Below are 15,141 nucleotides of genomic sequence, written 5' to 3' on the forward strand. Positions count from 1 at the left end.
CCGCCCCGGCAACCGCGCGTGCGCGCCGCCGGGGAAAGGGGGGGGTGGAAAGGACGTTGCGATGCTTTACACCCCCCCCCCCTCCCTCTCACCGCGCATGCGCGGCCGGGAGGGGGCTTCGGAAGGGTTCGGAAAAGATCGGGAGGAGAGGGGGGAGTCCGAGCCGGCCGCGCATGCGCAGAGCGGCGCTGCCCCGGCAGGGCGGTGGACTGTGAGGGGAGGGTGTAACGTGCGGTGCCTCAGGCGGCTCCGTTCCCTTGAGGGGAGCTGCACGGAGCCTCCTTATTATTTATCTTATTTTTTTTGGAAGTCAGACAGCAGGACGTTCGCTTCTTTTCCTGTAGAAGCAGAGCTGCCGTCAGCAGTAACAGACTCACCGCACGTAAAAGCTCGCGGTGCACTAACCGCAGCCCGGCCATGGGAGGGACCGTTGGTCCTGTCACACCAAGCACCTTCACCGCGCTGCCCGCCCCGTGAAACCACAGCGCCCTTCAACCCGGGACACAGACCTACAGCGCTGCTTTCAGCTGCTCGAGCCCTTGGTTGTACAGTTCATCTCTCCAGAGGGTTTCGGATAACTTTAATTTAACCTGGAGACACGCAAACAGGGCTGTCACCTCTGTTCCCATATGTGTGCCATGAGAAGTCAACCACAAAATTACACTCTTTTATCCCTATATCCCCAAATACCTTGCATCCTCGCCTCCAAGATGGCCCAGATTTAGTAAGAGGTCCTGGGGATCAGCAACATCGCCACACGCCTCTGCCTGTGCTTGCTTTGTAGATCCACTCTGAAATACCCAGAGCCAGGACACCACAGAGCCCAGACCTTGACCCCTTTTAGCCATGTACTGACTTGTCACACAGTAGGTAAAGATCACAACTTCAAGCTGCCCTGTTAAAAATCTTAATGAAGAAATATTGTTCAGTGTTAAAAACAAGCAACAACAACAAAAAAGCACCAAATGGAAGCAATTCCAAGCTCTGCTGTTTCGTAATCTGTCTGTATTTTATTTTATTTTATTTTATTTTATTTTATTTTATTTTATTTTATTTTATTTTATTTTATTTTATTTTATTTTATTTTATTTATTTATTGTTTTCTTCCCTGCCCTGCCGATACCCTTAAAAACACAGCACCTGATTTCCCACCTTGCTAAAATTATCTCCACCTTCATTTTGAGGCTTAACTGGCAGAAACCGCTGGCTTGAAGAAGCAATAACTCAAAAGCAGCATTTGACCAAGAAGAAACACATTATTCCAGGGACTCTCACCAGTCCCCATACTGTTTTGGAAGGACCAGGCTGTTCCCTGAAGTAGCTACCATCTTCTCTGAAGGGCTTGCTTCTCATCGGTTTTAATTGTGTTCCTCTATTCAGAATTTCTGATGGTACAATGGTGTTTTGTCAGTTCTTTCTATGCCAGCAAATGCCACGTGTAATAGTGGGCATGGGGTAGAAGTTTGGGGCACAACCTACTCAAGGTTCATGACCTACTCCACATTTTAAGAATACGAAGAAGAAAGAAGTCTCCTCTGATAAATCTGTAAGCAGTGGTTTATTAACACGCCAGTCCACTGATATATCTCATGATGATTGAAGGTTGCAGCAGGCCAGTGAAACACCTCTGCCGAAAAGGAGGAGACATTTACATGCTTTCTTTTGTAAGTGTGTAATATGAAACAACAGTAGCCAATTGCTTCTCATGTCACAAGGACAAGGAAAATTATCATCTTTTACCTACTCATCAGCTCTTACTTTCCTCTGTTTCTAGACTCTCCATTAAGAAATCTGAATTTTTGATTCAGTTGTTTAAAGTTATCTTGCATCCATAACATAATCTTGCATATAACAGACCACGCTCTCACATAAATACAGTAACCTGTTATTACGGCAGTAGGAAGAAATTAATGTCTTGCTTTCTGTGTTCCTTCTGATCAGAAAAGGGAGAGATGACTCATTCTTTTCCCATTTGGGGACACTGGGACATGATTTTGGAAACAAATATAAGTGAATGCAATTGATCAAGGTATTTAATGAATATACCTTGAATATTGTATGAATATGTTAATATCTAAATATACAAGGCGGTTGCACTCTGGAAAACAATCTTCTCATGATATTACAGCCTAAAATACATTTACTACTTCATATTAGCATACAATTTTTCTTTAATAATTTAACACTCTTCAGTCAAAGTAATTGTTCTTGTTAAAATTCTGTTTAGAGAGATTCCATCAAAATCACAGCTTGGAAGATAACTTGTTCATGAATCCATTGCTAGGTATTGCAGTTCAAGATCCTCTTTTGGACCTGGACCTGTGGAAGGAACAGTGTCACTCTAAAAGAATTTAAGAAATCTGTCGTCTTACAAAATACCTGGAAGTCCATGGAATAGGAAAGAAAAGGAGGAAAGGAAGTGACGGGAAAAAAACGTATACTAGTTTAGTGGTTGGATCAAAAAGATTTCCAAGACTATATGTAAAACAGGTAATCAAGGAAAGCATGTTTCACATCTTGTCTCCTTAAAATGAGACATTCCCTGTAAAGGTGGTGAGAATTTCCTTTGCAAGGACTGATTTTTATAAAAAGCCTGATTGATTTTAATTCAGTTGTCTTTTACTGAATGAAAATATACACTGAAGGTAAGACTCCCAGAAAGTATGAAAGTCAAATGTAGTTTTGATTGTCAGAAAAATTTGCTTTTTTTTTTTTTTTTTGAAAGATCTTCCTTCCCACTGGTGAACTTGTAAGGACCTGGATAATGAGAATGAAATTATGATCCTAATCTGAGGAGGCTGAATCCCTTGCCTGCTGTGGGGAAACTCACATGCTTGATTCATACTATTAATGTCATATTAAAATGCTTCACACCAGCGCTGCCTGTCTTCATGCCAGTACCACAATGCTCCCATATCTGCTCTTTCCAGTGACTTCTGTTTCTTTAAGGTAGAATTTGAAGGCAGTAGTCAAAGTGATACAACTAATGACTAAAACTGTGGTTTCACTACTTCTGAGGCCATTTAATTAATCTGTTATAAAGTGTTTCAATCTAGCTGTTTTTCACAGGAAACACAACCACACAGCTCCCTTCTGGATGAAGCTTGTATTTTGGTTTCAACTTCAGCCAAATACATCTTTGATTTGGCAACAGTGACAGTGCTGGAGTCTTTGGTAACCTTGTGGTTGATGACCTTGATGTCCTGATGACCACAATTCCAATTCTGTGAATAGTTCATATGATTTAGTAAATAATGGCAGCTGAGTTGGCTACCTAAATGGAATATGCAAGGCAGTGTTGCCCAATGCTCGCTATTAATCTGTTTTTAAACAAACACTCTGAACTCATTAATACAGAGATAAATAGGTAATGTCTCATACCTTTAACATGGCTCAGTTTACACCCCTGGAAATGATGAGATGAAAATGCAACATACCCTTATGATGCAACCTTAATTCCCTTCTCTGAAGCTGGCAGTTGCCACAGGTGTGATTCTCTCAGGGCAATGCAGCGGTTGAGAGGTGACCGACAGGTTCTCCGGCAGTTCACGCTCTCCAGCACCACTCCAGGATGTTGTCCCGTATGACCTTCATTCTGGCCATCCACAGTCTCTGCAAGCCTCTGACGCATCGCCTCCTTCACACTCACCGGCTCTGCTCCTCTTCCATAGTCTTTGCAGTCCACAGAATACATGGAGAAGACACAGGGACAGGCTCAGCAGTATTTCTGATCAGACCTGTATCTACCGAAGACAGAGATAGTAAAGAAAAGAGCAAACTATTTTTTGTAGCTGGATGGAAGCACAAGAGAAAGGTTGTCTAGCCAAGGAGGTGCATCTCTAACCCTTGACCCAGAGTGCGCTCGTCACCAGGAGACAGGGGAGGAGGTAAATGGGAGATTGTTTCATTAGCTGCACTCCTGACACTTTTATTTTTTCAGTAAATACATTCCTGGACATGAGAGGGGCAATACAGTTTTCATCTCTCAAGCTGAGAGGATCAAACTGGGGAGGTGAATATAAAGGCAGAACTGGAGTTTCTGGTTCTTACACGGCATGGCTTGGGGCATTCTTGCAATCTGTCCTCTGGAAACCCAGGCTTTTACCTTTTTCAAAATGTCCTTTTCTGTTTCCCATTAGAGAAGGTCTGGAACGTTGAACAGGCTAAAATCGTGTCATCTTTTCCTCCTTAAATCTTCCACTTTGCTCAGTCCTCCTTCCCTTGGCTCAGTGTCCGTTTCTGATGAACGCTGAGCTTCCGCCAAGTTTGGGGTGTTGAGGCATATTCAGCAGCGAATTGAACTGCAGAGGCTGAAACAGCTGTCAGCCACGAGCCGGCTCTTCTTCCCACTCCATCTTCCCCCAGTCTTACAAAGGATGCCATCCCTGTGTCAGAGAAGCTGAACAGATGATAAATCAACTGCTGAACAGCTGCAGCTCCTAGCCAGGCATGTTTGTACGCATTGAAAGCCTCTTCTAGCTGCCTATATAAAATAGCTGGGTGGTGAATGGAGAAAGCGTGGGAGGCAGTTCACAAGTCACTCAATTACACTTGCAGTCAGGGTGGCAATTTGAGAGAGAGGGGTTGCATGGACAGCCAGGTGTGATTCTTGCCCCACCACCAGTGTTTAATGCTGAATGTGTGTCAATGCTGGAGCTCTCTGCCTTGGAGAGCTTTTGTCATGTGTACATCGTATGGATTTGCAGTACTACAGCAGAAGTGAGATAAATGTGTAACTGATATACCCACATTATATTTCCCTTAATATGTTTGGGGCTTTAATGGGGATTACTTTCAAAAGGTTGCTTTATTATGAAGATTTGTCTTGGTTTATTACACAGCAATTATATTCTTAACACTGTTATTTTTTTACATTTTTTTATGACAAAAATATTTAACTGTTCTGCTTTAAGGATGGTCTATGCAACTTTGTAAATTGTTCTTATGCTCTATTTCATCTCTCTTCCTTGTCTAGAGGACACCTTCCTTTATTCAAAGCCTTATTTAGACATGGAAATTAAATTCTGGTAACAAGCACAGAAGACCATTCTATGAATATTTCTAGATGTAAAAAATATCTATGAGAGAGATCATAAACGAGGGAAGTTTGTGTTAAATATCTATAAAGCTCTTGGAAGTATTTTTCTAAGTGGGATCTGAATAGTTTTAAGAAATCAGGTGCTCTGCCTTCATGTCCTGATAATGGAGAAGTTGCTTTTGTAAGAAGGATAACTTGCCATTGAAGGACAGGTCGACAGAACACTTTAAGGAGACTCTATTGGCAGTTCATGACAGCAAATTCCTGGAACTGGTCAGGATTCCTCTCTTACTCTTGTTTGCAGTCAAGGAGGTCCCAGGATCATTATTAAGTTGTCATTCTCCAGGTTGTTGTTTAGAAGACAGCTGAGGGCTGTGTGAATCCTGGCGAGTGCAAGGGATCCCAATTCAGAATGTAGCTGCACATGCTCTGAAATGGAAGGAAAAAGCAGATCTGGCTAGACCTTCTGCTGGGAAAAGAATCTGTAAGTAATGCATTCCTCTGAGGAACAATATTACAATAAAAAAAAAATGCTTACTTTCACATCTGTTCATTTTGATATGTTTCTGCTGAGGAAAGATACTATTAAAAAAAAAAAAAAAGACAGAATAAAAAATTGCAAAGAGATACTGGAAAATTTATGAGAGAGCTGATATAAAATGTGCTTAGTGAGGATATGTCCTTGAGCCCTCATCTGCCATGTTCACATGGCACCCAATAGGGCGCCAGCTGCTTTAACACTAAACGTGGAAGAATCATTTATGCGTAGGAGAATGACTATGGATAGAGTTAAAAAAGTTACATTGGGTGTCAGCAAAGACCATCATGGTGAAAGAAGAAGCTCAGTCTTATTAGCTCCTAAGCTAGATCAAAGCCATATTTGATCTTGTACAGATTTCTGCAAGCTAATTTATCTTGTGTGGACAGCTGCCTAATTATCTTTCTTTGGTTTATCCTGCCCACTAGTCCTCATCTATAGGCAGCACATGCACATACCTATATATTTTTGTTCTGCACTTTATTGCAATAATAATTGCAAAAATAATTGCAAAATTGCAATAATAATTGCAAAAATAACTCCTGCCTAAGTATTTCTATGCCCTGTATCTCCACCTTCAAAGCTATTACCTTTAACTGTTCTTGGGCCACAACTAAATCACTATGACATCTCAGGAAGATCTCTAGAAGAGAAACAGCTTGATGCCTGTATGAAAGTGCTGACCTGAGCCATATTAACATTGGCCCATGGATAAGTGAGCTGAAAAGTGCAGAAGATCAAAGGAGAGCATTTTTTTTTTTGCCACGGTTTTTAGATAACATTAATTTGGAGCAGGTGTAGGATAGATTAGATGGGGACTGATGGGAAGGAATAACATGGTTTAGCAGGTCCTTTAGAATGAGGATAAGAACAAGGATAGGGAAGTGTGAGTCACTAAGAGAACATTTATTTTGATGTGGAGGAAGATGTGGACTAGGAAGGAGGATAACAAAGGAGATGGAATGGTCAGACAGAGGTGTTGGCCAAGGGGCACGAAACCCCACAGTTCTGACTCATCTGTCAGTATACACCTTTGCCATTTCCTCTTTGAAGGAGCTAAAGTCAAGGCCAGGGTTTGACAGGACAGCACTCAGATGTCTCCCTCCCAAACTTTCTAGTAGTACTCCAGCTTTCTTGCACCAAAACCTCCTTGCTCAATAACAGAACCAGGTAGCCCCTTTACAGCTTCCTCTGCTTCCCCTGAGACACAGTAAACTGCCTCACCATCATTCTTTTCAGAGGATGGACAGACTGTGGCCAGAGATCAGCTAGGACTTTTCCAGGGCTTCTCCAGTTTGTCCATACCATTTCATCTAGGTGCCTTACACCCATGCAGAGGAACAAACATGCCTTAGGGATCCTGAAGGCTGAAGGCAACCAAGACACACCAGAACACCCCAAGGCCCTCTTATGTCAGCAGCGCCTCTGTCTCATGTCTGTAGGCATCAGCAATGAACAGGATAGTTATCTTCAATGGCAATCTCCCCTCCACAGCCACATGAATTAAATTAAGGAGTGTGTTCACCAGTCAGTGTCCAATCTCAGCAAGCACCAGTTCCACAACAAGTCTATGACTCCAACCTCCTGGACTGATGAGCACTGTATGGACAAGGAGTCATTTACTGTGCCAAGACCAGAAAAGGCATGAGGAAGAGGGGACTGAAATGTCAGCTGAGGATTTGTGGTTGCTTGTGATGACTGCTTAGGTTGAGCTGGGAGAATAGTTCTTGTCACTCCAGGTAGGTCAGGGGCCTACGCAAGGAGAGGCTGCCATTCCTGCTGCCACAAGCCAAGGTGAAGCACCCTGTAACTTCATGAAGGGGCAGCTTCATTCATTTTCCATGCTTCAAAAACACCATAGGCTCAAAGCATCCAGATGGATGGAAACAGCCCCAGATTCCTCCTGTGAGGTCATGAGGAGGCCTCAGAGGCCAGCGGTACTCTCTGGTAAGACCTGGTGTCCAGCCAGTTCACTGATGGTTCCCAGCTGAATGAAAGGCCTGAGCATTCCTGATGTTCTCCCCAGCTGAGTGAAAGGTCCCTGCAGCCATGAGCCTGCCTTCGAAGAGCCTGGCCTCCACTACTACAACACTAAGTAGAAGTTGTTTATTTGTTTATCATAGCTGCTACTGCATGAAGCTACCAACAGGATACTCTTTTCTGGCAGAAAATGGTGTGGTACTGACTGAAACCATGGAGCTGGTAAATTGGGCACTCACTCTGCTCTCAGAAACAGAACTTGCTCAGCAGTCTTTTCCTTTTGCTGTGGTGGCAAGGTGCATGGAGCTCCTTCTCACATCTGGAAACAGCAAGTTCATATGGAGACAAGACAGGTGTGCTCATTCATGGCTGTAGGGCTGGCTAGTAGAACCAGGCTGTAGCTGTTTCCTCATTCAGAGCTGCCTGGTGATACCCATGAAGTTGATCCCAGGTAGTTCGTCCTGAGATGGCGGTAGATAAGGTTCCTGATAAATATTTTTTTTTTTAGACAGCAGCTGGATGGACGTGCTCTCATGGCCATGGAGTTAGGTGACAGACATTAACACAGTGTAAACCTTGAGCTTCTGAGGATTGTGCAAAATTCTTAGAACTCAGTTAAGCCATGTGGCTGCCAGTGGTGAGGGTTGAGATCTGAGTCTTGCATGGTGGGAGAAAACACTAGAACAAAATGCATCAAATGAACAACTCTTGTGTGGTCTTTGGCTCTTATTTTCTCAGTCCATCTACCATGAATTAGGATGAATGTAATCAGACTGGCAATGCAGACAACTCCACAGATGTGATTCTGAGCATAATGCCATTCTACTGCCCTTTCCAGCTGCACATGTATAAATATCACGTACTGCTTGAAAAGTGCTTCTCTGACGATTTTTTTTGCCACTTTTTTTAAACACTTATGTTTATTCCTTCCCTTTTTGGTGGTCTAGGTCATGCTGTCCAGAGGCCGCCCTTTCTGATATTAGTGTTCTTATGGGATGTTGTGTCAAGGACTCAGCCAATTCCTACATGATATAGTCATCTTCCTCTAGCGCCTTGCTTGTAAAGTTAGGTCAGTCCCTCTCCACCTCCAATGGGATTGTCACCTGACATTGATCATCCTGTGACTCACCTATGAGAACAACACATAGTACCAATCTATAACCCATACTACCTGTTGGGATGTTTCAAGAGTGTCATTGCAGAAATCCATGCCTGAGTCTTGGCCGTGAAGTGCAGACCCCTTCAGAGTCATCCCTTGGATTGTATCTTCTAGGAGTGGAGAGAGCAAGAATGATCAAAGAAGCTGTGTCTAGAGCTGCTGTCCCAAGGATTTGGAAGCTGCCTCTTTCATATTTTGCCTGGTATTTCTTCCTTTCTGCATCTCTGTGACAAGCAAAATCCTTCCCCTGTCTTGAGTGTAAAGTATTTATTGTTCAGAACTCGGTTATGGTGTGTAATGCACACCCAGCCTGGCCATAAGAGTTCTATTATCTGGTGCTGGCCTGGAGATGATATGTCGTTACCAGTAGTGGCTCTGGCTCAGGACTAGAGGACAGAGTAGATGTGGTTTTCCAGGCATTTTGGCCATGTTTGTGCCAAAATGTTTGTGCAGCTCTGCCTCAGCTTTCCACATAGCTGCTAAGAACAATTTATTGAAGTTTGTACCGTATGACGTTGTAGTTTGCTGTACCCAATTCAAACTTTCTCATTCATTTTGAGCTCTCCCATCTGGGCCACATGGAACCCATCAAGAATTATAGGCAAAATGTTTTAATCTCACAGAAATTACTTCTTTGGTTACCTACGAGGAAGGAGAAATGATCTGTGATGTCTCAGGGCAGATCTCATCAGTCACGCAGGAAAGTTTCAAATCGGATCTGTTAGAACGGAGTATTTACAGTATACATTAGGACAGATGAAACCTCTTCTAGAATAAAGTAGAGCTCTGGCTGAGTGCCCAGCCTTGTTGCCAAACAGCTGGCCTTGCTGTTGGAGCAGAAAGTAGAAAATGTACATTTCCCTGGAGGAATCTGTATGAAGGTTAACAGAGGTTAGAGACTTGTTCCCACAAACCAAAACTACCTGGAAACCTCACTCATATCGTTTCCAAATGCTTGTTGGAGAGTCTTTAAGAACACTGGTTTATTTAAAATCAAAGCCCATTCAAAGGCTGCCATTCAAAATGACCATGGAGGCATGCTTTCCTAGGCTGAAAAACACAGTGCTATGGAAATCAGTTTCTATGTACAATGGGAGCTGTGCTATATATTTAGTATTTTTCCCCTACATTTTATGCTACATTCATATACTTTAGAATATGTTAAAGTTCCCAATCACTAATAAATGTAAGCCCAAAATCATCTACTTCTGATAAGTACCAGCAATTTTTTTTTTTTTTTTTTTTTCTTTAAGGTAAAACTTCGCTTTAGTTATGTTCTAGGTAGGGACTAATAACGAGAAAGCATTTGGGTGATATACAGAGATTTGCTTTCCCCAGCCGGCCACACTCTCACTTTCATTTCTGGGTGCTTGGAAGGCCGTTTCGCTCAGCCTGCACGTGCACAGGCCAGTCTGCATCATAGTTATTTTTACATATGATTACTTCAATTCTGGGAAGTAGATAGAGAAGTTAAATTCCTTTTGTGAACATCAGACAATAATTCTGTTTGTGCAAAAGGTTGTAAATAGTTTTTGTGTTTATGTCAGTTTCATGAAGGGAAATATGTTTTTACTAAACAGAATAAACTTGGGGCAAAAATATTTTACAAAAGTTAGGTTTCTTTAGTCAAGAAACAGAAGGAATATTGAAGATGACTAAGTACAATTAACGATTTTCAAGTATCTGGTATCCAATAATCCTTCCTGTGATCAGTTCATTAGGTAGTCCATAAATTGGCTGTATATTTCTTAAACTGCAGAACAATCTTATATGAGCAAAATGCTAAATATTTATATATATATTAATGAAGCTGTTTAGAGAAAATCTGAGTAGAATAGACTAAAAATACCAGGCCCCTCGGTTTTGTATGCCCATGTACCAGCTGCTGAGGAGAGCAAAGATACAGAGCCAGTTACCTGGTGCTATCCATTTTCTATGTACAGTTACTGTGTTTCTGTAGCTTCATGTGTGTGGCTGTGAGCAAGGGCTGTGCCAGCAACTGGAGCAGGGCTGAAGACTCAGGGGCTGATATATCCAGGTGCCACCAACTGGGCAGACTGGGATCCAGGGGCAGCTGCTGGACAGGCTGAGTGCCTGAGGCCAGCTGCTGGGAAGACCCACCTTGCACATACAGGTTTATGTATTTCCCACTAACATACCTGCATCCCGATCGGAGTGAGTGGGGGAACAGGATGAGGCTGTTGGTGCTGTTTGTGTTTGCAGGTGAGCTGAGTGTGTCTCTTTATGCTGATTTGTGTGGCCAGCCATGCATGTATGTGTTGTAGATGGGTGTTTGTGTGTGTGCCTATCAGGAACACAAGCTCAGCCCTGATACTTTCTGGCCCTGAGGACATGGAGCTGTGGCAGCCTCGCCTCTGTTGGGTAACGCATTTGGCAACTCCCAACACCTCAAACTCTGTTATGCTCATTCCTGGTCTTACATCTATGGATATTTCTGCAGAAACTGAATCCCTACCACTACTGAGAATAATTTAGCTTGTCACCTTTGCAACTGTCTTTAAGTCATTTCTGGCAACTACTACATGGCCTCCTCTGCACTGGGCTAAATAAGACCAGCTTCCTCAAGTTCTTCTGATGGTACACGTGCTCCTGGCCTCTGACCACCATGGTTGCCTTCTGCAGGACCTTCTCCAGCATCTCTGTGTCCTCTTGGACTGCAGGGTTTACAGGGGAAGAGGACAAATGGACACACTATTTCAGACTTGGCCTTACATGTGCTGAACAGAGGCAAATGATAACTTTCGTCATACTTTCATACACACACGGCCCACAGCCTGAAGCATAGCTTGGCCTGCTCATAACAAGAGCACGCTGCTGGCGCCTGCTGTAAACCCTAGCTCCATTCCAGCAGGCCTTCTGCTCACCTGGTCTGTCCTCATGCCTGTGGTTATTCTGTCCCAACCCCATGCAGAATTGTGTTTCTCCTTACTGGACTGCATGAGGTTTCTGCTTCCCGGTCCTCAGGTTTCTCAAGATCCCTCTGAATTGGGGCACTGCTATTCGTCTTTTCAGCCACTCCCTCAAAGTTTGAGTCGCCTACCAATTTGCTGGGAGGCACGCTGCATTTCACCATCCAGGTTGCTATTGAAGATACCGAACAACATGGGAATGAGCCTTAAGGCTGAGGTGCCACACTCCTCACCACGCAGCAGCTGGATATTGCGCTGATCACTCAGCTCAATCCGCTGGGACTGGCCAACCAGCCACTTCCATGCACCTGACAGAACTCACTGCTCGAGCAAATAGTCAGCTTCCAAGCAGGAATGGTGGGGAAGGTGGCAACCTCCTAAGAGTCAGTTTGCCATCACTTGATGCTGATAGCTCAAGAGGCTTATATGAGCAGCATTAAAGCCTTTTTTGCTTCCTGGTCAACTCCAGCAAAATGGAGATCAAGGTACTAGTTTTTTTTCCAAGCTCACTGTTTGCAGTTCCAGGCATACATTAGCTGATTTGCACTTCCTTGTGGGGCTGTGCCACAGAATGATCTAGAGGCTCAAACAGAGGTACCTGCAGAGCCTTGAGGGGAAAATGGGAATATGTGAGGATATAAGGCTTAGAAACATAGAATCATTAAGGTTGGAAAAGACCTCCAAGACCATCTGGTCCAACCATCCCCCTACCACCAATGTCACCCACTAAACCATGTCCCTCAGCACCATGTCCAACCTTTCCTTGAACATCCCCAGGGATGGTGATTTCACCACCTCCCTAGGCAATCAGTTACAGTGCCTGACGGCTCTTTCTGAGAATGACTACTGTAGGATGGTGCTGAAATGCTGTATGTGGCAGAGACAATTGTCTCTGGCTTTCATCATCTGGACTGAAAACACAGTTCCACCTAACAGCCCTCCCTTGTATCTCCTCCAAGCCACCTAAGGAAAAGGACTCCACAGACCTGAAGTGTTAACACACTTTATTAAACTTCCTTGACACCATATTCATTGCAAAATTAAGAACAAAGTTTAACATCCTTTGTTGCTCTACACATTATGAAATAAAGAAATTAATAACTGACAAAGACCTCTGCTGATGACTTTTGGAGGCTTGTTCTGAGGTGCATTCTTGTCTGTTCGTGGTCCACAGGTGGGAGAAATGTAACTTTGAACTAGAGAAGGGGACTGTCCTTGTAGTTGCTACTGTGACTTGCACTTTCTGCTCTAAGAACTGCTTACTGGGAAAGGGCAGCTGTAGTGCTATAGGCACCCAGTAAACCCACATCTGTGTAGTGCCACAATAAGAATTTAAGTGTTTGGATTTCAAAGTTAAATAACGCAGCTCATGTTTCTAGTTAGCTTAGCACACCACATAACAGAAGACTACATTACTTAATTAAAAAATAAAGCAGAGTTGGTTATCTGCAGCATTACTTGGAAATTTTCATTTTATCTGTAAAAGGAATTAGAGCATTCAAGAACATTAGCAGGAGTGATGTTACGATATGAGGACTGACATTTACCTATGCAGTATCGTCAGCTTTAAGAAATACAAACAATGTGCATGCTTGGTGATCTCTGAGATTTAGCTCCAGTAGCAGATGGGATTACATTTGCAGAGGACTCGCATACATTGTCTACACTGAACTGAAATTGAAAGCTACTGTGATGGCAATTCATCTAGCATAAAGAATTAGGAAACAAAGAATAATTGCTTGACTTTTGCTAGTAACCCTTTTAAAAGTAGTAATAACATAAATCAGTTGGAATTTGAAAAGTCTACCTTGCAAAATATTGTGTAACAGTTTCAGTTTAAGAAAACCACTTAAAGCAATCGACAGAAGACCTCTGCCTACAAGCGCAATGCAATTATTTTATTTCACAATTAAAAAAAAATTTGCATAAACTTGTCTCAGCAGGAGTAAGTAACTATGAGAAAAAAGTGATAGCAATAGGAATAGTGTTCTATAAAAAGCTTATATATTGGAGTAAGTTATGGCATAACTGAAGAGACTGAAGGGCATAAAGAAAAAAAGCTACTTCTGAAGGGGATTTTAAAGACTACAATAAATCAAAGTGAAGAGTTACAGGGATAAACATACAAAGGAAAGAAATTGGAGGAGGAAATTTCCACTAACAATGTGGTATCTAATGAGGAGACCTGATCTGAGTGAGAGAAAGAAAGAAGTGGGAGTTGTAAGAACATATCAGTTTAAAGGAAAAGTAAGGTTCTATTCAAATCAAATTTTATTAGAATATGGACAGATCGTTAAAAATATCAAGAAAGTAAACTTACAAAACAAGTTTTATATGTGGATTATTTTAACTCACTATCTTAGTGGAATTACCTGGCTAAAGATAGAAAGCTCAGTTTTACAAGCAGGTTATTTCCCTCTGAGATGTGGGTGAACTACTGGGGTACTGCACCCCATACTGATCACTGCAAATGAACAAAGGCAACTCCTCAGAGCAGTGTTGGAGGTCTTCTACCCCGGCAAGTCAATGGTATCCCTTCCCAGAAACACCTCAAGAGAGATTTAAGTGCATCTTCTTGGAAGCATTATTGAGAACATAACAGAACAAGAAAGTTGTGCTCAGTTTAACAAGGCAGCCTCTGTTAAGAAGGGCTGCTGCCATATGCTCCATGACACTCTCTTCCTTGCCATTTTAAGCCAGTGATCTAAAAATGATGTCCATAATGTTACAGGAATACTTTTTAGGAACACTTAGTGAAAATTTAACTATTATGGCAGAAAAACCTTACCTAGTTTATCTACATCCAGAGACATTTCAAGGAGACTTTTGAGTATCTGTAGAAGATGACCTACATGTAGGCATTTATGTAATCAAACGTTACCTCAATTGATGAGCTAGATCATCACATGCTGAATCAGTCATTATACACAACAAAACAAGGTGTTGGCTTGCAATGCCAACATTAAATTAAACAAGAAGTCTACAAGACTTTTTCAGAAGCTCAACAAGATCAAGTAGAAGTTGAGCCACTGTTAGGTGCAAACCTTGTTATAGGCTCATCCCTTCCATTATCTTCCAACAGAAATTTCCATAATTGTTTGCTCATGCATGCGCACAGAAGTGCTATTGTTGGTCCAAAGAGTTCACTCTGAACTAGCAGAGGAACAATCTGAAAATGTAGCTTCTGCTTCTGTTATTCTTTAATCTATGTATATGCAAGCACAGAACAACTCAGTTACTTTGTTTTACATACAAATGTATCACTAGACAACCTATCCTGTAACTTCTATTTTATTTTTTTTGAGTGCATTTATTCAAGGTCACATATGTACCTAGGATATTTTAATACAGCCTTACTACCACAGTCCTCAAGACCTCACTTGGGATAATGAAAGACCTGGTACAAAAACCCTTAGCCAATCTCCACAAGTTATAGCAATGACTGCTAACAGGAGAAAGTATTCAAGCAAAGCACCACAAACTGCATTTTATTAGT

The sequence above is a fragment of the Anas acuta genome, chromosome 2, assembly GCF_963932015.1.
Source record: "Anas acuta chromosome 2, bAnaAcu1.1, whole genome shotgun sequence".
NCBI classification, from domain to species: Eukaryota; Metazoa; Chordata; class Aves; order Anseriformes; family Anatidae; genus Anas; species Anas acuta.